Genomic DNA, 24509 nt, shown 5'->3' on the forward strand with positions numbered 1-24509 from the left:
ACACGTCTCAGCATCAGCGATGTGGTGATGCCATGCTGCAATGGGATTGTGTTTATTCTGCAACATCCTGCTGCAGTGCCAAACCAGAGGAGTGTGCAGGTGGCAGGAGGGGACCAGTCACATAGAGACGCAGCAAGCCAGGAAGATTTAATCAAATCAGGAGCTCATCCTTACAGCCCTAGGCAAAGGCAAAGAAAAATCAGGCTGCCTCCCCATGTGGCAGGCCTGACCTGTACTCCGTCCTTGGAGAGCGCTCTCTACTAGGCTAACATCATGAAATGGCCATGTATACATTGTAACATTGCAGTGCACTGCCATAACATATGGAAAACATCATCACTGAGGATTTAGAGTTCACCATTATCTTCAGCTAAACCTTGAACTTTGCATTTTCCCACCCAGAATTCAAAACTGTCTTTTCTCAGAGAATCTAGAGGAGGCCCCAGTGTAAAACAATGCTCATTTTTATGGATGATCCTGGCATCATATTAAGGAAAAGAATCCTGTGATCACATTAAAAAACCCCCTTCACCAACCTTTGTGCTCCCTTGACTGTTGCTTATCTTGGCTCTAGAATAACTGCAAGCTGATTCCAATGGACAGAAATTTGTAGGAAGTAGACTGAGGAATCTCTGCACAGATGTCAGGACTCCATGTGCTGCACTTAGTGTTATGTAAAGTGAATGTAAGCACAGACATAGCTGTGCAATGGTAGAATGTGGCAGACATTTCTTGGGGTTCAGGAAATTCATGCATTTAAAATGGCTCTGCTCTGACTCTCACATGGATTATTGTTACTTATTCACTGCATATTTCTCTGTCATAATGTCAGAAGCAATCTTATAATATTATCAGTGTCTTCACTCTGGGCTCCAAAGTCTGGGTTGTAGAAATGTAGGTTTGTTTTGCTTTCTTGGTCACAGTGATAAAGGGCCAAATGATTCCTGTGGATGTGTATACACCACACTCATTGAAATCAATGGGAATTGCAGATGCATTTCCAGGAACAAAACTTGGCCCTTGGCATTTAAAAAGGGCATGGCAGCATCAACTTGCAAACCAATAAGATTCAGACATGTATTTCAACTTGGCTGCAAACTTCCCTGGGAATATTAATATTTGAATCACTCAGTCCTAAAGACATAGGAGGAGTTTTTAAGAAAAGGATTAAAAAGAAATTTCAAATGGTTCATGTCCTTGAGCCCTTTCCCGACTCTGCATTATCCACTGTATCTACTACAAGTGTGGAGACAAGTGACATCTGTTAATGGGTAGGTCTGGAGGAAATACTTGCTATTGCTGATGAAAATGTAGTTCATTTTAATCATATATTTTAAATAAAATACCATAGAATATGCTTAAAATGAACTCTGCTTATAGTGAAGATTCATTTCACCTATAGTGAATGTTCCCTCCACTATAATTGAGTCCTCCTGTACTTCTTCTCTTGGACTTTGAAATCAATGCTAAAGACAAGTACAGTGATACGGAACTAAAGCAGCTACTGTTATGGTCTGTGCTTTGTACAAATTCATATTATATACAAGACCAGATTTGAAACCGAGCTGTCATTTTCCTGCAGCACTGGAGTCTCCTCATATTTCTTTATCAACGTGGGATCAATAGAGAAAAGAGCCTGTGATTTTCTCTTTCTTTCTTTCTTTCTTTCTTTCTTTCTTTCTTTCTTTCTTTCTTTCTTTCTTTCTTTCTTTCTTGCATTCTAGAATATTTTTTCTCTTTCCTTGGAAGGTAGCAGTGCAGTAGGTATAGAGATATTGCCGTGGTGAATAATCAGCTGAACATGAGCTCTCAGTGTGATGCTATGGCCCAAAGATCGAATGCAATCATTAGATGCATAAACAGGGAAGTTGGAGTGGGAGCAGAGAGGTTTATTTACCTCTGTATTTGTCACTGGTTCAACCGCTGCTGGAATCCTGTGTACAGTTCTGGTGCCCACAATTCAAAAAGGATGTTGATAAATTGAAGACAGTTCAGAGAAGAGCCATGAGAATGATAAAAGGATTAGAAAACCTGCCTTATAGTGATAGACTTAACTCCCTGAGTCTATTTAGCTGAACAAAGAGAAGATTGAGGGGTGACTTGATTACAGGATAAATATCTACACGGGGAACAAATATTCAATAATAAACTCTTCTCTTCAGCAGAGACAGTATAACATGATCCAATGGCTGGAAGATGAGGCTGGAAAATTCAGACTGGAAATAAGGCATAAATTTTTAATGGTGAGAGTAATTGACCATTGGAACAATTTACTATAGATTGTGGTGGATTCTCCATCACTGACAATTTTTAAATCAAGGTTGGATGTTTTTCTCAAAGATCTACTCTAGGAATTATTTTGGGGAAGTTCTCTGGCCTTTGTTATACAGGAGGTCAGACTAGATGATCACAATGGTTCCTTCTGGCCTTGGAAGCTATGAATTGGAAGGCAGAAGTGCAGCAGGTATAGAGACATTGGAATCCAGGGTACTAGTATTCTACGTAACACAGCTATCCTAGGTAGAGGCTTTAAGAATGAGACCATTGGTTTTGAAAAATCTGTGCCTTTTATATGAACGCTGGGGCATTGTAAGGGTCTTCGGAATAAGAAAGGCATTTTGTCGCTCGTGACAATCAAGCTGCATTGGCAACTGCCAGAGTTTCATGTTGCTTTACGTCAATCCCAGAAGCAGCACTCTCTGAAAGGGTTCAATGAAGCACCATGAATGATACAGCAATTCTAGAAAGGCTAATTGAGTAGCACTATGTGATGGCCTTTCTATGGGAGAAGAGGGGAAAAAGAGCACAGTTACCCTTTTTTACAGTGACCCAACCATCCTGCGCTGCCATTCCAAAGAAAGAAAGTCCAACATGTGGAAAAAAGAGGTTTCTTTTTTACTATGGTATCTAAAACTCATGGAGCCTGCTCTTTCACAGCATCTGCTTAATCCAGGTGCAAATCATGTTACCCTATTTAAACCAATTGGTACCTTTTGTGCCATCCAACTAATACTCTTCTTCTACTCCTGTGAACATAGAGAGTGAATATTCAGAGGCCAGTCTTCTTTAAAGTTGTTTCCAGTGGTATCTTTAGGCATCTACTCTGAGTCGTGCTCTTCACATTGTAACAATATAGTAATAATACTTTCCCCCTATATAGCTGAGAGTAAGACTTATGTTTGTATGATCTCCTAGTTCACTTCATCTGCTCTAGGTAGACCAACCTTTTCCATACCCCCTTGCCCCTCCGGATCAATCAAGCTGACTCAGGCTATGTCTTCACTACCCGCCGATCCGGCGGGTAGCAATCGGTCTATCGGGGATCGACTTACCGCGTCTAGTGAAGACGCGGTAAAATCGATCCCTGATCGCTCTGCCGTCGACTCCGGAAATCCACCTCAGCAAGAGGCGGCAGCGGAGTCGGCGGCAGCGCGGCAGCGGTCGACTTTCCCGCGTCCTCACCGCCAGGTAAGCCGACCTAAAATACGCAACTTCAGCTACGGTATTCACGTAGCTGAAGTTGCGTATCTTAGGTCGGACCCCCGCTGTAGTGTAGACCTAGCCTCAGTTTGTGGATATACAAGTGAAGGGAGTGTGCCACTCATTCCCACATAGCACAGAGACAGGATTTGGCCACAAGATGTCACACTCTCTCCACACTAACTCAACTGATAAAACCTTGATCTGGCACTCAATTATTCCACTTTGAAGGAAGGAAGTTTGATAGTACATGGTTTTAATAACATCTTCATTTCCAATATGCTTATTCTGAAAGTTGTCCCATAGTGAAAGTGTAGAAGTCAAATGGCAAAAGAGAAGCAGGGTGAGCAGATGGGAAACATTTTCTTCAAGACTTTCTTTGGACCTTAGAGAAAGGTCTACTCAGAATAACTCAAATGATAATTAAAGTCAGACATCTTTCATTTAGTGGTGCTTTCCATTTAAGAATGAAAACATGTTTTCTCTATTTGTGATCCTGCAGTGGGTGGGGATGTGTGGATCCACTCCCCCCATACCTTACGTGGAGAAAACGGCCTCCAGGAACAGAATGAAATGTTTTTTTCAAAGGGCTAGCAAGCCGAATCCTCAGCAGCTATAAACTGGCATAGCTGCAGTGAAGTCAACTGCTGATTTGCATCAACTGAAGATCTGGCCCAGTATATGCAATACATACTTATAAACAACTGGGTCCACCAGAAAAATATTTTATTACATGGATCCATTTATTTTATATAAATACATTGTGTCTTGATAGATGCTGGCTTTTGTCTGTTGTTCATTAGCAGTTCATTCAGGCAATGCTTATACACTTGACTTACTTCTCCATAACAGGGCTAATGGAAATGTGGTATGGGACCTTGACTGTCATATTGACAATGGATAAAAGGTGAATATATGATACACTATGGTTGTAGGACATTTCTTTATAGTGCAGTTGTTTTTAATGATATCTGTAGGCCTGTCCCCTTTCGCTCTACCTTTCTTTTTAATAACATGTATATAATATAGTTATAATAATACTTTGCACTTTTACAGTGCTTTTCATCTGAGTATTTTAAAGTGTTTTACAAACTGTAATTAATTAAGTCTCACAACACCCCTGTGAGGTAGGTAAAATTTTCTGTATCCTTTTTTTACACTATGGAAATAGAAACATAGAGCGGTTCAGTGAATTGCCCAAGTCTGTGACAGAGATGAGAATAAAACTGGTATCTCCTAACTTGCAGTTCTGTGCATTAATCACTAGACCATGCCTCCCCATTTATGCCACTGAAAAGTTCCTGATTCCAATTCTGGATCCTGTATTGATCTTGGGGTGGAGTATGCTGGACTCTGTGTCCCTTTCATGGGGATTTTTTTTTTCTCCTTCTCAAAAATGTGAGAAACACCACCAGACTGACAACCTTACAACCTAAGTCTACTGCCTGAGCATGTGGCAGTCTGGGCAGCAGCAATGCATGCTTCCCTCCCACTGCCTCCCACCATGGCCCCTCAGTCCCCTAACACAGCAGAGGAAAGAAAGTAGTTCTTTCTCTATGACTATGCAGGTTTTGGCCTCTGCTGAAACTGGCAACAAGAGTGCCAATTAGTGTCAGTTGAATCCAGCACATCATACACTTGGAGAGTCAAGTTCTAGCAGGCCTTTTGACTACACCTACAAAATTTGATTGCAGGTTGATTCTGGAGTCACCAGTTTTCTGTGTGCAAATGAGGATTTTGCACATGCAAAAGGGAAACGATTGCAAGTTTTGCAGGGGAAATGATGGAGACATGCTTAAAATTTGACCTTAAATGTCTCAAAAATTGGCCAATTTAATAATTTTTGAGATATATTTGACATGATGACACATATTTGTCATGTCTGGGCAGTGCATTTTATAGGACTTCCAATAAATCTGTGAAAAATGTCAAATTTTACTTCTGTTTAAGGACATGGTTACAGAGAATAAAAAGCCTTTTGCTAACCACTCTTTTCAGCAAAAGTCACATCAACCTCTTTACTACTGCATTCAAAAATAGGCTCCTATTCTGGGAAGCACAGTCTCTACCTTAATGAGCCAGACCCATCGTGTGTGGCATAGAAGCAACATTGATTAAGGAGTGAGATGCTTTATATTTGCCACAGCTGTTTACACAGGTCAGGGGTCTTGGTTCAATATGGCTAATTAACTTGATTATTGAAAATTTAAGGGGGACGTGAAGAATGCACGGGGAGTGATGTGATGACAAGGGTAATAGTAATTGGGAAATTGTGCTGGACATCACACCCTTTCTTTAGTTACAGAATAATTGGTTTTGCATAAGAAGTTCAAATCATTTGCCTGAAGCATGTGTACAAACAAAGGAACCAATACTTTTGAGATTTGTTGGTAAAGCAACTTGGATATTTTGGTCTTGTTGCTAAAACCCTCATAACGGAGCTTAAAGTCCTATTTGTTAGACACTCAAAAAACTCTCTTTGCCAGTGCAGTTTCCCCTTTGAGTATGGGAGCAGAATCAGCACAGAATACAATACATGTTGTATTGTAGAAAAATGATACCTGTAAGACCTGTTTGTCTGTTTCAACAATAAACTAAAATCTTGCTTTACAGAGCTCTTTTCATACTCCAGGTATTTCCAGGTTTTTCTCTTTATACTGTAAAGCTTTAGATATTGGCAGCACAGTTATTGTGCAGGTAATTTGTCTAGCCATTATGCACTCTCACCCAGCCTCAGACATAAGAACTTCTTTTATCAAGAGTAAGATGGTTGACCAAGATGCTGGGACTTTCTGTACTTCACAGAAAGATAGGCCCAGGGTATTTGGGATGAATGCACCCCAACCTGTTTGATAAATGGCCTGAATTTGTGTATGGCTGGTCACAATGCCAGGCAAAATGGCAGGCCATTTACCAAGCCTTTGAAGAGCTCAGTGGGGGGAAAATATTGCCAGCCTCAAGCCATCTAAAATCATTAGTCAAGCCCCAAATAATCTTGAGATTGGCTTAAAAATAATGAAATTAAGAAAAATACTATGGGGTTCTTTTTATTTGCAAGTTCTAGTTTCCACTCTAAGCTGCACTCTAGTGACATTTTCAAGCTTTTCTCCTGGTCATAAGGACTAGAAACTTACACTTTTCTTAATGAAGCCTGAGATTCTCACAGAATGACTTGACTCCAAGAGCTGAGGATTTAAGAAAACCAGTAAATATTGTATCAGAGGGGTAGCCGTGTTAGTCTGAATCTGTAAAAAGCAACAGAGGGTCCTGTGGCACCTTTAAGACTAACAGATGTATTGGAGCATAAGCTTTCGTGGGTGAATGCCCACTTCATCAGACGCAAGGCATTCACCCACGAAAGCTTATGCTCCAATACTTCTGTTAGTCTTAAAGGTGCCACAGGACCTAGTAAATATTGTGAGACTCACAATAAAATCAGGAAAGTTGGCAACACTAGCGCTATGTGGTGGGGTCAGGGCTGGCTCCAGGCACCAGCGAAGGAAGCAGGTCCTTGGGGCAGCCAATAGAAAGGGGCGGCACTCCGTCCGTTATTGGGGCAGCACGTCCAGGTCTTCGGCGGCAATTTGGCGGCAGGTCCTTCACTCCCTCTCTTCCTCTTTGGCAGCGGGTCCTTCACTCCCTCTCTTCCTCTTCAGCGGCACTTCAGCAGCACCTCAGTCGGGCTTTTTTTTTTTTTCCCCCCTTCACCGCTTGGGGTGGCAAAAAAGCTGGAGCTGGCCCTGGGTAGGGTGAGGCTATTTGAGGTATTGAAAAGGTGGGAAAGTACACTAGAGGAAGAAAGCATATTCATTGTGGCCTGGCTTTGTAGTATAGCAACCTGGCCTTTGATTCAGCTGTACTGCCCTACAGATACCAGGTAACCTTTAACTCCCATTTGGCCAGGAGACAATAGCTGGAGAGTTCGATTTAATAATTGATCTGAAAGAGGAGCAGCACCTCTCCTTCAGTGCAAGCGTTAGCACAGGGTGCCAGGCTATGTTTTACCAGGAGATTGAAATCCACAGCCATTCTGGTCTGAAGGCATTGTGCCAGCAACTCTACTACTTGAGCTGTCTTACTATTGACCTTAACAATAAGATGGTCCTTTAAAATAGCCTGCTACTCACCCTCAAGAAATTTATTTAAAGGATTTATTTTAGCCTGATTATTGCTCTGGCTTGGCTGTTACAGGAGTTTGCACCTTTCAAAGACTTTCTTTTACTATCACTACATTCTCTAAAACAGCAGCTTCCCCTATGCAGCACAGCCTCCTGTACTACATTCAAGCTTTTCATCGCCAGGTTCTATCTCCTGCAGAATGAGAGCAGAAGCTGCACAGATACATATTTTAAACTCGCATTACCATGAATATACACTTGAGGGCCACAGATTCTAAAGTTTAAAAGCTGCTGGATGCATCGGATTTATTTACTTGGAGAGGGAGTGGGAGTATTTCCCATCCCTCTGCAGCATTTATTTTCCAACACAGAGGCAAAGTGGTCAATAATCTATTCTGCTGGCAGTTTTATTTAGTTTATTCCTGTCCCAGGTATTAGTTTTCAGAGTGATTTCATCACCTGCAGCACTGATGCTCTGAAGTAAGTGATCAGCAGAGGCTCATCTGAGAGAGTTAGAAAAATCCAGGCATTTCTGCAAATCAGTGGCATTTGGAATCATGCAATCCTACAGTTATTTTCTTTCCCTTTTTGACAGAATAGTTGGTGATGCAATGGTTTTGGCCTCTTGTGATATTCCTGAAGAAGCATATACACTGATTGTCCAGTGCTGACTCATATTCCAGGAGTACCACCTCTGCGCCAATGCTTTGCCCGGAAAGATGTTGCCACTGTAGAAACAGATAGTTGGCAGTAACATGGTTCAAAGAGGAACCAAGTTGTGATGCTTGTGGTATAAATGCAAGCACCCAGGTATTTCTAGTGCACTTGGAGATAGTGGATTTTTCGTGTGTGTGTTTGTGAGACACCACATATTGCTTAGCACGTGGTAACTAATGTGTTAAAACTATGTGCACAGTCTGCACTAGGGTTTTACTGAGTGAAGACAATGCCTTAGACTGCTCAACTCTGCTTTAGTCTAGGCTCAGCAACAGTTGAACCATCTGCTCAGACAGCAACAGAACTCAGTCTTGCATTAAAATAGGGACTGTTTATTATAGTGGGGATTTCATGTAAATCAGTCCCACCCTTTTCCACTGTGGGTTTTGTCAATCTCAAATTCTTGTTTGTACTCCTAACATCCTTTTAAACTGTTAAAAAGCAGCAGACACAGAATGAAAGAAAAATAAAAGAGAGACAACGTAGGTGAAGTCATAACTTTTATTGGACTAATGGAATTTTGTTAATGGAAGAGACAAGCTTTTGAGCTTCAGAGAGTTTTCCTCAGATCTGGGAAAAGTAACCTGTATTCAAACTAAAAACAAGGTGGGACAGATTATGAAGCATAAGGGGTTCACACATGCTGTAGGAGACCACTTAAATGAAGTGCATGTGTGAACCCCTTATGCTTCATAATCTGTCCCATCCTGAATTTAGCTTGAAAACTCTGGTTACCTTTCCCAGACTCTGAGAAGAACTCCATGAAAGATTGTCTCTTGCACCAACAAATGTTGATCAAATAAACAATATTACCTAACTTGTCTCTCTGATATCCTGGGACCAACGTGGATACAAATGCTGCAAAAAATAAAAATAAACTCCTCTCACTTTGTTGTTTTTAAGCACATTTATGTACCTGAAAACAGAATTGTTGTTTCCAGAGAGAGCATCTTCTCTTGCTGCTTATCCTCCACTTGATGTCATGATCCTGGTTGCTGTGGAAATGATTAAGCTGTCATAAACAGGATTCAGGTGGGGAATAAGCAAGAGGAGATGATACAAAGTTCCTTCTCTCATGCAAATGTCTGCAGTTAAGAGCAGAGAGATGCATAAAGAAATGATAATTCAGACTGAGTGGCCTAAATAAGATCTTTTTCACAGCTTTCCCAAGAGATATCAGCCCTCCCACCTTTGAGAGTGTGTAGAAAATGTCACTGACTTCAATGGAATCGGCACAGGAGGTTTGAGGGAAGTAAGTGGCACTTAAGAGTTATGATTTAAAACATACGAATATTATTCCATACGTGGGCCAGAATCTCTATTGCCTCACACCTTGTGCAGTCATTCACGCCAGTGCAAATTGGGTGTAAAATGCTGCCATTCCGAAAGAGGAGTGCTTCGCACCCACTTTGCACTGGTGCGAATGACTACTCAAGATGCAGGGTACCAGAGGATCTCCTTCCCTGACTTTAACAATGTGCCATGCGTCACACTATCATATCACATTCTTTTGCCTCTGTCAGACAGGCTAGAAAAATTTCATTAAAAGCAGAACTGCCACTGGGAAAAATGGGTCACTGGATTCAAGCTTCCCTGGGAAAATGAAATTCCCCCCATAAATATATTTGCTTTTAATAAATATATGATCAGAATCTACCTCAGGCCCCCAAACAGGACTTGTGTTATCTCAACCATTAGCTGGTTTGGATTTGCTTATACATTGCTGAATATAAGAAGCTCATCATCTAGCTTTGTTCATTTGCAATTGTAATTAGGAAAAGAAATTCTATAGGTAACAACCAACAATGACCTTGGTGATTAGTTTCTAATAGCACCAGTGAAATGTCTGCTGTGTCTTTTGAAGTATACAATATTGCTGCCTGAATGGTGGGTGTGAGAGCCTTAATGATGAGTCAAAAACAGTTACTATTAGTTTTCAGAGCTCCAAGCATTACTAATTTTTCAAATATGCTCTAATTTTGGAATGGGGGCGGGGAGGCTCAAATGGAAACAAATTAGGATTGTTTTCTTACTAGAGAAATCTTCTAAAAATGAAATTTTGCAAACTCTCCTGTTACTGCTGATTTGAAGCACTAAGTTTTCTGCACTTTACCCGCAGCTAAAATTATACACTCATGGGGGAATGATGTATGAATGAGCTGTCCTCTAATTCAAACAGTAGTAGGATGTTATGAAGCATAAGAAAAATTAATGATAAAAACAGAGAAGAAAGTGAAGAAAACATCTAATGTTTTTAAATTGCTGCTGACACTTCATGGAAACTTTGAAACAATTTTCCTTGTGCATTACTTGCAGCTGCTTTTCTTTGCTTTTTTACTAGCAATGGAGGGTCTGCAGGGTAGGCATTGCCTGGATCATGTTTGAATCAGCTACTTTGTGATCTTCAAGGGAAGCTGTAAACAGGCTCTGAGCACACATTTTATGTGTTAGGTTTGCCTCCGCACTGTAAGATGGCCCCAACCTACATTGTTTATTAGGGGGTGTAGGTGCATGGAAAGAAGGGTTCTTGTTTTACTAATATCCACCTGCTTGTTTCCCACTGGAATGTCTTTTTGTGATACCTCAGATATCTTCACAGCAACTAAATGTGATGCCAGAAGAAAGATATTATACCTCTATAATTGAAATAAGTCAAAAAAAGGATCCGATGAAAATAAAGGTGTGTGTGTGTGTGTGTGTGTGTGTGTGTGTGTGTGTGTGTGTGTGTGTGTGTGTGTGTGTGTGTGTGTGTGTGTTAGAAGAGCCATGGAAACATTCAGAATGAACCCAAGACTGGCTGGAGAAATAGGCCTCAAAACTGAATCTAGTGCATTTGGAGCTGCTGTGCGGGCAAGATTGTAGACAATTCTGAAAGCAGGTTTAACTACTAAACCAATTATGAAAACAGTTCTGGCTGTTAAATCTTGTGAAAACATTTTTAGACCCATTTTAGAACCAATTTGATTTTTCCCCCCAAAATTTCCTTAGCGTAGACTCCGGGTGGTTTTGCCAAGAGACAAATTAGGAACCTTATTTCGTGAAACTTGATCATCTTCCGAGAAAGCCAGGACCAAGTTTGGGTGGATATATGATTTTGAGAGACAAAACTTAACAAAACCTGGACATTTTGGTTGCATTTTTACTTTCAGTGATGGGATTTGTTTGAACCTGAAACTCAAAGCGAAACTGAAGGGATGTGGATTTATCTGAACTGAAAGACAGAGAAATGTTTCTGTATCCCTGGCAACTAAAACTACCAAGTTTCACACAGCTTTGTGCAGTAATAAATAGTTTCCCTATAAATAATGGCACTAAAATTTAGAGAATCTATATTGGGTCAGCACAATTGTCTTTTAACTGGTTGGAAAATTGAATTTTCTTCCTGTGGGAAATTCAGACATATTTAGAAATTTGTTTTCATTCCAAATTGGAACAAAAGATGATATTTCAAAATTTCTTGTGGGAAGAAAATTCTGGAAAAACATTTAGAAACATTGAAACACTTTGTTTAGATAGCATCAAACCATTTTTTGGATAAAGTTGAAACATAATATTAAAATTAATATAAAATATAAATCTAAATAAGAAAATTTTAGTAGAACATTTCAACATCAAAATGAAAGGAGAAAGTTGAAACAAATCATTTGGACTTCTTTTGTATTGAAAATTGCATTGAAATCACCGTAGTCCTGTGAAATGTTTTGATTTCAGTGAAGTGCATTTTCCAATGAAGAAATGTCCCATCCATTTTTTTTTTTTGACCCACTCTATTTTTAATGTTTTCAGTAGGGCTGATGGTAGTTTCTGGCCACCTCGACTTCATCATTGTTACTCTGCATTGCAAATTGGAACTTTCAGGTAGCACTGGGCATAGAAGTCTGATTTTTGGAGTAAGAAGATCTATCAGCCAATCTTTCTAGTTTTTATGCCTCACTTAACATCACTGTCTCTGAAGGCCTATACTTGAGTTAAAGAAAAAAAATCTCTGTCAACTGTTAGCAATAGAGAATCTATCACATTCACACACCATCAAGCAGTTCTGATTCCATCTGGTAGAAGAAAACAAATACACTATCTAGTAAAATACTAAATAACAATATTCTTTATTAGTAAGCTCCTGGCTTCCCATTCATTCACACAGCTGAATTGCTAGGTATAGACCAGTTTGCAGGTAGTATACACAAACAAATCCAGCCACTGTGGCAAAAATAGGTAAACCAGCTGCTAGGCGTGTCTGACCATAGGCACAAGAACAACATCATGAATCAATAATCCAGAAAACCAAGTGTCATAACTATAAAGGGAAGGGTAACAGCTCTCCTGTGTACAGTACTATAAAATCCCTCCTGGCCAGAGACTCCAAAATCCTTTTACCTGTAAAGGGTTAAGAAGCTCGGGTAACCTGGCTGACACCTGACCCAAAGGACCAATAAGGGGACAAGATACTTTCAAATCTTGCGGGGGGGGAAAGGCTTTTGTTTGTGCTCTTTGTTTAAGGGGTTGTTTGCTCTTGGGACTGAGAGGGACCAGACATCAATCCAGGTTCTCCCCATCTTTCTAAACAAGTCTCTCATATTTCAAACTTGTAAGTAAAAAGCCAGGCAAGACGTCTTAGTTTTACTTTGTTTTCTCAACTTGTAAATGTACCTGTTACTAGAGTGTTTATCTTTGTTTGCTATTCTTTGAACTTGAGACTAGAGGGGGGTCCTCTGAGCTCTTTAAGTTTGATTACCCTGTAAAGTTATTTTCCATACTGATTTTACAGAGATGATTTTTACCTTTTTCTTTAATTAAAAGCCTTCTTTTTAAGAACCTGATTGATTTTTCCTTGTTTTTAGATCCAAGGGAGTTGGATCTGTATTCACCAGGAGTTGGTGAAAGGAAGGAGGGGGGGAAGGGTCAATTTCTCCTTGTTTTAAGATCCAAGGGGTTTGGATCTGTATTCACCAGGGAATTGGTGAAAGGTTTCTCAAAGCTTCCCAGGGAAGGGAATTAGCTTGTGGGAAATGGTGGCAGCGGACCAGATCTAAGCTGGTAGTTAAGCTTAGAAGTCTTCATGCAGGCCCCCACACTTGTACCCTCAAGTTCAAAGTGGGGATACAGCCTTGACACCAAGTTTTCCTCCTCTTGACTTAATACTGAGTCTGAAATTTTAAAAATCTTAAATCTAGTCCAAAATGCAAGACATTATTTCCCGTCCTCTTGAGTATGCTCAATAGACTCTCTTGGAGCCACATTCTCCTCTCTCAACAGTTTTATAGCTGCATAATGCCATCAACTTCAGTGAGTTTACTTCTGATTTTCAGTGGTATGACAGAGAGAATTAAGCCATTGGCAGTGTGTGATGCTGACAGACCATCTCAGGCCAGAGCCATAGGCCAATTCACTTGTGTGTGAATCTAAAAGGAATTACATGTATTAATATATATTCAGGCCAATTCACTTGTGTGTTAATAGAGATCAAAGGAGATAATAATTGTATTTTTTTGCCTACCTATATCCTGTTGTTTACAATTACATTACATTATGCATGCCTGGTAATTAAATAGCCCTAGATCAAAGTATGTGTTAATGTAAGAGTGTATTCAGGTATTAGAACTTCATGAAAACGAATGGAATGTTACTTGTATTGCTTTCATTTATCAATTCCAATTATAATATAATGGGAAGCATTTACATTATGTATGTCCCTGTAACTAAATAACTCATTGGATGCAAATAAAGAAGAGTGCTAAATTCCAAAGTAATTGACCATGGTGTGTGTACAGACACTTATCATATTGTTGTTTGTGAAAAGAAGTTATAAGTACCGATTCAAAAAGAGATCCTTTATCTCTGGACTTTTTGGATTCTAACAAGACAGAATAACTGAAGAAGATGGAGATCCCCAGAATTATTCCAGGTAGCCCTGGAAAAGACTTTTGGGAAACTGGCAGTCTATTACATCATTGCCACCATTTGGTGTTACTAATTGTGGTTTACCTGTTATTATATTTTACCTGCTTCAATCTCTCAGTGTAACTCATTCTTTTTTCTTAGCTAATAAACCTATAGTTAATTTACTACAGAATTGGCTGCCAGCATTGTCTTTAGTGTAAAATCAGGAGTACCAATTGATTTGGGTAAGTGACTGATCTCTTGGGACTGGGAGAAACCTGAGGTGGTGTGATTTTAGGTTTAAGTAACCTTTTTGCACAAAGTTCAGTTTGTCTGGTAAAGTGATCCAGGAGTTCACATTTGTTCCTGGCTTGGTGAAAATCTAACCATAGAATATATAACCAGTTTGGGTGTCTGCCCTTGTTTTCTGACAGTCTACCCTAAGATAGGCACTCACAGTTGTGAGCCACTCCTAGGGTGACCAGATGTCCCGATTTTATAGGGACAGTCCCGATTTTTGGGTCTTTTTCTTATATAGGCTCCTATTAGCCCCCACCCCCGTCCCGATTTTTCACACTTGCTGTCTGGTCACCCTACCTGACAGCGTGACACAGTGTTACCTGGAGAAGTCTGAAAGGTGTGAAACTGTCATCATCATGGCAAATCCCAAAGCCCCTTTGCAGATTGAGTGCCACCTGGATTGGTCTCTTGCTAGGTCCTGAAGGTGGTCTGAATATTCATTTTATGTCCATCAACTGGTGATTTTATCATGCCACTGATGGTTTTGGTGACCGTGCGCTACTGGCCATGTAGTTGAATTTCTTGTAGAACATGCTTCTAAATTTGTTGGTTTTCCAGCCTAATAATATGTACATACCAAGAATGCCACCAATGCTGATAGAGGCAGTTACTCAGTCAGCTTCGAATATCGTCATTTCTGATTTTGTCCTGCCACATGATATGGAGCAGCTGATGAAGATGATGAGAATTAGAAACATCCATCTGGTGCTCTTCAGCCTTCCTCGGTGCCCACATTTCACTGCCATACAACACCACTGGTAAAATTGTGGTTTTAGAGATCTGAAAGTTTGATGTCACGATGCACAGGCGCTGGCTTCCTCCGGGTCCGGGGGGTGCTCAACCCCCAGCTCTGCCCCCAGTCCTGCTCCCTTCCCCCAAGCCCTCACTCCCTCCCACCTCTTCCCACCCAGTTCCATCCCCTCCTCCAAGCGCACCCCATCCCTGCTCTTCCCTAGGCCTCCTATACGCTGTGAAACAGTGAGTCGCAGTAGGTGCAAGGCACTGGGAGGTAGGGGGAGGCACTCATCAGCGGGGCTGCCGGCGGATGGGAGGCACTGGGGGAAGGGTGGGGGTGCTGGCTGCTGGTGGGTACTAAGCACCCACTAATTTTTTTATGTGGGCGCTCCAGGGCTGGAGCACCCATGGAGTCAGCATCTATATCATGACGTCTCCATGGAGACCACTGAAGGACCCAAAATATGGCAGCAGCTGCTGCTATACTCATGTTCACATCTGTGCACCAAATCATGTACCAGTACTGTTATTCCACTAGCAATATCACGGGGATACCTTGCACAGACTAATTTTACTCATTGCCTCTTAAATGCCACAAGACAGCTCTTGGTTTGGTAATGCACTTGCAGTGACATCTCAGAGAGCAATGTGTCATCATCTGGCTTGCCTGTTACAGTTAACAATGAAAAACTTGGTTGGTTATCAAGGCTGTAAAGTGCAGTATCTTTTAATGACAATTGTTGTCAAACATGAATGGATTTGCATAAGAATGAATACATAAGTACCTAGCACAATGGGGTCCTGGTCCATGATTAGGGCTCCTTGGTGCTACTGTAATGCAGATAAATAATAATTAATGGGAATCCTAGTTTGTTTATTATCATGTCAGAACAGCTCCCAGGCTGCAGCTTTCCCTCTCTCGTGACTCTTCTTTGGTGGATTTGCTAACAATATTTGCTAAAAGGGTCCATGGGTCACATGAAAAAATTTAGAATTTTTATCGCTGGCATCATTTTTGTCAGACTCGTCTGACCTTGGGGACACTATGTATTCTTCCCATTATTATATGTGCAGTTTAGAAACTTTGTGGTGGGGTAGGTGGAAAGATTCTGTCCCGAAGTTGGAAGGGTTAACATGATTTCTTTATGTAAAGGAAAGACCATAGCTGCATGTGATCAGTCCAGGGATTGTCAGAGAAGCAGGGCTGGGTCAGCTGTGCTGAATTAATCATCCTCCAGGACATTATAAAAGGGCTACTCAAGGCAGCAGGAGTTTTATATGTGTAAGGACTCTGTCCTCAGATGGAACTAAGAAAATGATGTTCTTGGCTGGTAAGCTGTGCGCTCTGTGAATTCCAAGGGAAGAAATATTTGCAATTTCAAGGACTCCGAAGAATATTAAATTACAGGAAATGCCCTCTTAAATGTGTGATGTTTTTGGTGGGCTATATCACAGGAATATTTCTGATCAGAGGAGGGCTCGGTGACCTCATTAAAAGATTCCTATAAAATCATACAGTACAGTTTAGATCATAGGACCATTCCCTATGAATATATGCAGCTCTGGGCAATTCTAATACAGTTACCATCCATTTCATTTCTGGTGCCATTTAACATCAGTTTTTGATGGCACATTTTTATATGCACAGTCTATACATCCATTCTTTCGTCTATTAGGTCTCTATCATTTTCCTAGGAAACTGCATTTCTCACATGATCACCATATTCACATCTTAATAAAACACTGCTCCTTTCAGGACTTTTTTTCCTATTTGGCTTCTTGCTATCATGGGAGCAACAAGTGAGCCTTACTATACTAAGTCTGTAAGTCCTACCTCTTAATAGAGAAATGCTTCACTGGATATTCTAGCTGACATGAAATAGAGGGGGCCTAATTATGTTACTCTGTTGCTAAGTATGGGAACTCAGGACATAGGCACAGGCCACTGTCAGAGGACAGGATACTGGGCTAGATGGACCATTGGTCTGGCTCAGTATGGCGGTTCTTATGAGGTGGCTTTAAACCATGTTTGTGGTTCCTGTATCCTGGGCACTGCTTCCTCAACACTACATTGTCCTATACTTTGCTTCCCATGGCCTTGTATAAGTCTTGGGGAATTGTGTTATTGGTTTATGAAAAATTTGACTTTTTGTTCCAGTTTGGGACAGGAAACCCAGGGTGGGAAAAATGTTTCCCACCTACCTCTAATTTTCAATGTTCTTGTTTCCTTGTTTTGAATGTTCTAATTTCCAGTGTCACCACAGCAGCCTCTCTCTCACTGCATTTCCATTTCTGGCTCAGACTGCAACCAGAAAGTGCAGATGTACATGAATTTACAATAATGGTGGGGGCAAGCCTAACCACATTTAGGGATAGCATTAATGCTTTTAAGAATCTTTAAAGAACCTAATTCCCACATCTTTGGTGGGCACAGTAGTGATAGTGGAAAATCATGGGCTTTGGAAGGGTTCATATAGCTCTAGCCTAAGTATGTTTTCTATTTCTTCATCTTCCAAATGTTCTAGCCTTTTGTGTATGTGCCTCCCTCAGTGTCTGTTGTGTGGTGACATACTACCAATGGCGTTTCTGAAGCCCTTAACAGATCCAGATTCATATGCTGTGCCTCGATGTGATGGGGTATGTACCCCATCCAGACTTCTGAAATAGTTAATGTGGGCTTGAGAGGCCAATTATGCTACCTGGCTTCACCTGAAGGGTAGGCCAGGCTTAGTTAAAGATGAGTCCCGGCTGGTAGAGGAGCTAGGTTGTTAGTTTAAACAGATGAAGTTTGGCGCAGAAGGGGCCTACAAGGTGGAAGGCTGTAGGGAGAAAGCCTGAAAAGGAGGCTATGATAGGAAGAAGTCGAGGGAGGAAGCAGCAAGGAGTCTGACAGAAAGGAGCTTGGCTGATGGTCATAGGTCCCTGGACTGGAGACCAGTAGAATGGGAAGGCCCTACCAGCCACATGTAAGGTGTTGTGAAGCTCCTGGGAGGGGCAAGGATGACAGAGAGCCCTGAGAGAAGGGTGTGAACATCATAGGGCCCAGAGTTAGGACTGAAGATCTTCTTATAGGGATATTTGGACTTTGTTACCCCAAAAGAGGTGGGACTAAATTGTGGTCTGGTAGTGGGACAAATTACAGGAAGAGACACCACCAAAGGGCTGGAGTGGCAGTTAGCAGGAAGTGCTAGATGGGGAAAGAGCCTGTTAAACCACGCCCAGCCACAAGGAGATGCACATGTGGTATGTCCACTCTTCTACACAGGGTCAGCTCCATGCTTGGTTTAACTCTCTGAGTTCCCAGACACTCTCTATTTTCCATATTCTTCTGAGCCATCCACTGCCAAATACTTTCTTGATGTCAAGTAAAAGAACCAAGAGCATTCTGTTCCATACAGGTTCTTATACTGCCCTAATCACCATGATATCTGAGTGTCTTCCAGTAATGCATTAAGTGGTATGTGTGATGGGTTATGCCCCCTAGGAAGCCACCTGATGTACCACTGAGTCTACCTGTTCTGCCAGCCTGGGCCCCCTTTAACTGGCCTTGCTGGGTTAGGCTCACAAGCCTCTTCCAGCCAAGCACACAGGCAGGGCCACACCCAGCTGCAGATCAGCTCTGGGAAGACTCAGCTTAAGGGACTTGCTCCAACACTCTGGTGCTCACTCCTTTTAAGGGGTACAAACCCAAAGATTTTATGGAATTCACCTCCTCCCTCAATGTGGAAGAAGGTATGCACAACGTCTTGTGCCCCCCCCCCCCCGCCGTCCCCAGTTAAACATTACAGAAACTAGGTTATATTATAAACAAAACAAATGTTATTAACTACAAAAGGCAGATTTTAAATGGTAAAAGGGGTAGCAAACAGAACAACGCAGATTATTAAGCAAATGAAACCAAACACACAAACTAAGCTAGTTTCACTAAAGAAATTGGTTACAAATAATATTTCTCACCCAAGATATTGTTGCAGGCAGATTACAGAAAGTGTTGAAAGGCAGTTGCACAGGTCTCCCTCTTGAAACCTCAGGTATTATTACTCACAAGCTAGACACTCTTCCAGCTTGGGCTCAATCTCTCCCATTCCCCCTTCCCTTCCCACCTGTTCAGTTTTTGCTTCCAGGTGTTTTTCAGTGTCTCTTTGGATGGGGAGGCAGAGGAGAACCGTGATGACGTCACTCCCCTGCCTTATATAGCTCTTGTGTAAGGCAGGAACCGTCTGTCTTTTAGTGGATAACCACTGGCATTCCAAAAAGGGGGGGGAGGGGTATCCAGTACCAGGTGACTCAGACCCACCTCTCTGTATGGCTGTGGCAGCCATTGCTCATCCAGTGTCCACAGGAAGACTAAGCTCTTTCATACTCCATTGTCTCTGCTAATGGCCCATTAGCCCTGTCTGACTTTTCCATTGTTGTACCTGAAGCGCTGGTTGGGGTGACACCCAAAGTAACACATTTGAAATACAGATACATAGCTAATATTCATAACTTCAGATACAGAAATGATACAGGCATATAAATTGGATAATTACATTCTGTAAATCATGACCTTTCCAATGATATCTTACATGAGCCATCTTGAATAAAGTACATCTCAGTTATGTCATATTTACATAATAAGCATTTTCATAAGGAATATGGACATAAGCATATTTTCATATGGAATATAGAATGTAATGTCATAGTATGACTAACATTTCTCATCCTCTCCCCATGGGGGAGAAGCATGTGCAGTGAAGTGTTTTGTTTTGGTAAAGATTTTTTTTTAAAAAGTATTCCTTTGCTATGTATTCATGTTAGAGAAGGTAATGTCAAATAACTAAGCCCTGCAGCTGGAGCAGAAGGTGGTGAGGTTTGTGATAGTCCTTTGTTCCTGAGGGACTTCATTTCATAGTCTTGGAGTGGTCCCCAATAAAGTTCTGTGTCCCGCAGAGACGAGCTCTGCCCTTATTGTAGAGAGTTCTATTGGGCCAGAGGAGAAAGGTTGTCAGTCACAGTCTTCCACCTGGCACTTTACGTGGTCTTTTAGATAGCTTGGGCCCAGGCTATGGAGTGTCTTGAAGATAAAGGACTGAGATTTTGAACTTGATTCATTTTCTATGGTAAGCCAGTATAGAGACCGAAGGGCAGGTCTGATGTGCTCATGGTATCCTGTGTTAAGGAGCTGCACTGCAGCATTCTGTACTAGAATTTCCTAATAGCTGAAGGCTTCAGGTCCACACATATCACATTGTTATAGTCCAGCTGAGAGGTGAGCAAGGTGTGAATAGCTGAAGCTAGCTCATTGTCCATCAGGATGCAATGGAGTCTCCTATTCCACCATAGATTATAGAAAGCATTACTCATGGATGCCTCTATGTTAAAGTTTAGTGTCAATGAGGAACCCAAACATAGATTAGAAACTGAATTGACCAATTGTGGGTATGCACCTTCAACCAACAGTCACTGCACTGTGGCTGCAAACTCTTCAAAATGTTTTCTTCTGTTTTGCTCAGGTTCAGCTTCAGCCAGCTGGTCTTCATCCATGAGCTGAACTCATCCAAACACTGCACCATCTTGGTGGTAGGGGTGTGGTTATATGTGGTGAATGGTAGGTAGAGCTGTGTGTCATACGCATATTGCTGGCACTTGAGTCATGTCATCTGACCTTTTGCCTAGTGGCTGCATATAGATGTGGAAAAGGACCAGAAAGAAGATTGAGCCTTGTGGGACTCCACAAAGGGGGGGGGGGGGGCTTAGTGGTGGAGGTGCAGTTTCCTATTACTAATCATTGGGTGCATCCCTCCAGGAAAGACTCAAACACTTTTAGCATATTATCCTGGAGTCCTGCCACCTCTCTTACTGGGACAGCAGTATCCATCCTCATAGCTGACAGCACTGAATACTTTGGAGAGATCCAGGAGTATGGGAATAGATGTCTGACCTCTATTCATTGAAAGCAGGAGATTGTCTATCAATGCCACTAAGGTGGGTTCAGTTACATGTCCTAGCTCAAACCCATATTGTGCTGGATCTAGAATATTAGTTTGTTAGGTTACCTTGTCTGTGGCCTTTGTCTAGCCTCTATAAGCTTGGGTCAGGAATAGGAAGTCCGACACTCACCAATAGTGTCTAGGGTGTGTTTCTTCAGTGTTCATCAGACTACTGAGTGTTTCAAAGAGGAAAGGAAATGTTTCTTATCTGAATGATATGTTGGCTCTTTCAGTCATGAGTGGCTTCAGTTGCTCACGACTCTTTCAAAAACCAGGAAGGTCATGGGTTAGATTCATGAGTCTTTGATCAAGACTCCTTTAGGGTGACCAGACCTTCTTGGTGACTGAATGTATCAAACTCTAGGAATGCAGATGGGCTGTTGGTTGGTTGGTATAGGCAGAGTTGATCCATGCTGTTTGAGAAGGCTTCCTGAATGTGCATGAGCTTTTCAGCAAAGTAGTATGATATATGTTTGACGCCCTGGGTGCTCATTTCTGTTGCAGGTTGTAGGCATTCAGGATTAATGAAGCAGTTTATCAATCTGGATAGCTTGGAGTGGAATTTGGCACTTTCAACTGGGGCTGATGGGAAGATTACCTTGGCCTGTAATACACCCTCAGCATAGGCTTTGAGGAATTTGTTGTTTCACCTTTTCTGTGTCAGCCTTTGTTTTCTGCAGTCGACACTCGAATTTCCACCCCTCTCTCTTTATCTGGTGCTGGGTGTCAGAAAACTAAGAATATCTGTGTGGGTGATGGGGAGGAAGGGACCATTTGGGGCCCAGCATGTTGATGGTTGAGGCTAGCGTTCAATGATAATGATTCACCAGATCTTTGACTACTCATGATGTGCACAGAGTGCTGTTGTTCTTTAGAAGTATTTGGAATTTGTCAGAGTCCATGAATCTTCATTGGGGTTGCCAACTTCGGTTGGACGAACCCCTGAAGATTTCATCACATGAGATAATCTTTAATTCCTGCGTCTGACGAAGTGGGTATTCACCCACGAAAGCTTATGCTGCAATACATCTGTTAGTCTTAAAGGTGCCACAGGACTCTCTGTTGCTTTTTACAGATCCAGACTAACACGGCTACCCCTCTGATCTTTAATTCCTGGAGATTCCAGAACAATCCTGGAGGGTTGACAACCCTAGTCTTCATGGTAAAATCAGGGTCATTGGTCTTTCTTGGTGAGGAGGCAGGAGTGAGGCAGAGGGGAAAGGCTCCTGGCACGGGGTGGCAGCAAGACACTACACTGCTAAAAATAATAGTGTGGGTGTGGGAGGCACTGTTTGGGCATATAGAGAGCCATGTACGGTATATACCCTAAGGTTCAGGCATGGATCCCTCGATACATCCACTCCTAATCTGGAAAAAATCTAAATCAATATTTTCACAATTTAAGCTACCTAAACTGAATGAGATGCAAATAGGCAAACTTAAAGGAAAAACAGACATTGAAGTAATAATAAAGAGATTAAAATCACTTTCCAATAGGAAAAGAATTGATCCTGGTAGCTTCTCATCAAAATTTCTCAGACCTTTCAAGCTTAGGCTTCTTCTCTCTTAATGTACGTCTACACTTACAGCCACATGAGGAGTACAGACTCTGCGTGCCCAACTAGCACAGGTATAAATAGCAGTGTAGATGGTGAGACACAGCTTAGGTGACTAGAGTAGGGGGGGATTGAGCTCCCTGTTGCCTCACCTGAAACTAACTAGCTGCCTCTCAGGAGGTGATAAAGACCAACTAACAGCTCACTCTGGGGGAGACTGTGGGTCAGGGAGGAGCTCTAGCAGTTGACTAGGTGAAAGAGCTAGCTGGGGATACCTGCTGGGTAGATAGCAGCCAAAATCTCTGAGGTAGAGCCCTTAGGAGGGGCTAGCTGGTGGGGCCAGTTTTAATTTGTGTTGAACTGTGTTTGAACCATAAAGCAACACTAGGAAAAAGGGAGGGAAACACTGATACTAGTGGAAGTTTTGTTGGCACAGCTGGCCAGGGAGTTGGTCTGCTGGCTCATATAAAAATGGAGAAACTAAGGCAGAGACAGTATCTGATGCTGGGTTTGGGGAGACCCTGTTACATTCCCTAAGTGTAGGAATTTACATTTATTAGTATCAGCTTTCCCATCATTGCTTGCAGCCCCTACCTCCAGTGAACTAATCATCTGGGTTAGGGCACTGCAGTAGGACTCTGTCCTCCTGTGTGTGAATTATCTCCTTCTATTTCTTAAGCAAATTTGATCATGGAAAAGAAATGCCTAACAAAGAGAACTATGAGGCAGCCATGTAGGGCACAGAATGGTGCAGGGACTCTTTTTGATTAATTTATGTATATAAAAAGCTTTTGAAGGTAGGAAAAATGTCCTGTAGAAAAGTGTTAAGTATTATTACCATTGCTGGAGTTTAGTCAGTCTAAAGCTCATAGGTTATATTTCTAAGTGTCCTGGAGTAGGCTGTAACTATCAGAAAGCACCACTGGGGAGGTTATTTTTAACATATGGGCAAAGTTAAGCAATTTGCTAAAGATCACAGAGCTTGCAGGGGAAGCAAGGCTTTCAAAAGAGGTTCTTAGCAGCTGCTTGCTTGCTCATGGTTAATGCTAACCATTATGATGAGTCAGTGTAGAACTGGAAAATAACCTGGAACACCTAGGATTAGTTTTTCCTTCTCTGCTGGCTCTCTGTGTAGTAGAGGTGGGGAGATTGTGCCTGAGGGGGCAGGGAAAGATTGAGGAGTTACCCCCTTATAGGTCCTCAGCTAGGGCTCTAAGTAAGAACCATTAATTTGAGGATCTTGTTGAACAGTGTTTGTTCTCCATTATCATTTGGGCATCTCCTTAGAGTCCCATGTGTTTGTCAGAGAGGAGTTTCAGGACCATCCCTCAAATCCCAGGCCTGAATTGCTCTTCTAGTCACATGCTACCAGCTCTGAGCTGAACACAAAATTCAGCTAGACTAGCAGGCAGTGGCAAAAGATATCTGCATTGCAATTAACCCTTTCCCCTATTCCTGGCAAAACAGAGCTTGATTATGGATTGTTGCCCCTCATTTAAACTTGGGAATAGGGGAAAGAGTTGATGGATGAGAAATCAGTCCCTGTTTCTTTCCTCTCCCACTGAGCAATCTCTTAAACCAGACCAGAGCTACTCTACTCAGCTGCCAGGACTTACCCCTCCAACATTGCTCTCAGTGATTCATCACTCACACATGCTGCAGCAACCCAGCTGTACTGATATCCTGTATGCAGAGCCTGCATTGAGTCAACTAGGGTTACCATATATTAAGTGTCCAAAAAGAGGACACTCCAC

The sequence above is a fragment of the Emys orbicularis genome, chromosome 7, assembly GCF_028017835.1.
Source record: "Emys orbicularis isolate rEmyOrb1 chromosome 7, rEmyOrb1.hap1, whole genome shotgun sequence".
Taxonomy (NCBI): domain Eukaryota; kingdom Metazoa; phylum Chordata; order Testudines; family Emydidae; genus Emys; species Emys orbicularis.